Here is a 1,977-nt window from a genome sequence, read left to right as displayed (position 1 = left end):
TCGATCGAGAGAAAAATGAAAATGAATTGATATTTTGGGTGGTCAATAAATAGTCGACTCTATAGGCTGAAAGCGAAAGAGTTCATTATTTCATCACGTATTCTCCATAACCTTGAAAACTCAACAAATTATTGAAAGATAAATTGAGCAAAATATTTATTTTTATACCCTTTTCATCTAAGGGACTATTACATAAGTTGAAGAAAATGTTGATTTGGATTGTGTATGATTTCCAGACTCGCAAATTGTACTATGTTTAGGGTATTTTATTTTTTACTGAAAATTATCTTTTTTTTTATCACTGATTTCATATTTAAAACGATGTTTTTGTTATGTTCTTTTATACATTTCACATCTTTTTCCCAATATTCCCAATACAATGACTTTTCATTGATCGCATTCAAAGTTGTAAGTCTATTAGATTCTAAAAGATCTAGAAAATTTTAGTGTTTTTGGTATTGATTTTTTTTAGACTGCAGAAAACTGAAAATATCAATTTTTTTTTTTTGTAGGGTACAAAACACAAACACAACCACAAAAAAACTAAAAAATCTTTAAGTGGGTTGAGATGATTTCGGCATTTGAGGAATATCATATGGAAATAGTGATTAACTCAAATTAAATCTAAAGGAATGTTCTACCACCTAAAATGCCGTTTGTTTATTTCTTTTGATTTATTGCATTACAAATATCAGAAATTATTTTAGACAAACGCTTTGACTAATCTTAGTTTTCTTTAAGTGTAATAGATGTGGTGCATTTGATTTCTGCAAGTGTAATGTATTAGGCTCAAGTGAATTTCTTTTCATTCAAAAATCCGATTAAGTGCCCGTAGATAACATTGTGTTTTCTGCGAAAGGTTTTCGGAACTCGAGTTAAAACTTCTGGACTGTTAGCCAAATGATCACTGAAGGACACCAAATTCTACTTGATCATTTGGTCATATGCATATGCTTGTGGTTGCTTTTGGCTGAATTCCAGTGCTATTTGTGGGTCAAATTGTTGGTGGCCCTTCCTGGATATTTCATCATGGATTAAAGCAAATTTGATGACCATCTGCGATCAGCAGTAAATCTTTGGCGATTATCGAAACAACCGCTGACATATTTTGCGGCTCAAACTCAGCTGATTTGGAGCATCGACACCGTAACTTCCATAACGCCCATCAAATCTTGCATGATGACTTTTCTTATGACTGGTCTGCGATTGTTGGCACTTGATGTAATCCATGGCAATGGGTTGAATTTTGATTTCTAGAATGGCCAATCAGTTTAATGTTGTTAAAAAATTTCACCAAAATCAAAGACATTCTCACAAATCCACAACGCACGGCCCCTCATCACATCGAAGAGCTGGTGTAAGGTGTTTGGTGACAAAAATATATTTAGAATGTCACACAAATTATCATTTATTTATGTATAGGCGTAATTCTCAATGCCTTCGAGTAATGAAATGTTCGTTTTTTTCCTGCTTCTTAAATTTAATTGCCGGCATTTCAGAATAAGCCATTGTTGCTGCTAATCTAGTTTAATACCGCACGACGCCTCAAAATTTAATTTGAAAATAATAATCATCCGGATTTACGGCCATAATTAGAACGCAAGTACAATGGAAATTTTACAGCAAATTTAAATGACAAAGAAAGCCTAAAGTACTGACGAAAAACAAATTTGAACCCAATTCAGTGGAATACAATGTAATTTTCAATGGAAACATTTATAATTTGAATTTTGTACTGTCTGTAAAATAATACTACTTAACAGATAGTTTGACAAATGCCGATAGCATTGTAAAATCACAGGGCACCATTTCGGAAGCCGGCACCGAAAATATCTTGACAGTAATAAATTGAAATTAAAGAAGACTCCGACTGTCTTCGAAATATATTAAAAAAAAATGAAATTACAAATATTTTTTAGAAGCACAAAGCTGCATAAACAAGGTTTTGAAGAATGTCGACAAAACATGAAAGGAAAA

The 1,977-nt window shown here is 32.3% G+C and overlaps 1 long non-coding RNA gene across 1 annotated transcript; it reads right to left on the bottom strand.

Moving 5' to 3' along the window:
- Positions 1-635: 635 nt before the first annotated feature.
- Positions 636-1,742, bottom strand: LOC124460636. Its single transcript, XR_006954589.1, has 2 exons — positions 1,316-1,742; positions 636-1,253 (listed from the first exon to the last, which is right to left on the bottom strand). It is a non-coding gene; the product is annotated as an uncharacterized LOC124460636 (long non-coding RNA).
- Between the last annotated feature and the right edge of the window lie 235 nt (positions 1,743-1,977).

This window comes from Drosophila willistoni (assembly GCF_018902025.1).
Source record: "Drosophila willistoni isolate 14030-0811.24 chromosome XR unlocalized genomic scaffold, UCI_dwil_1.1 Seg143, whole genome shotgun sequence".
NCBI classification, from domain to species: Eukaryota; Metazoa; Arthropoda; class Insecta; order Diptera; family Drosophilidae; genus Drosophila; species Drosophila willistoni.
Note: the sequence above shows the minus strand (reverse complement) of the source record. Positions and strands in the feature narration are given on the sequence as shown.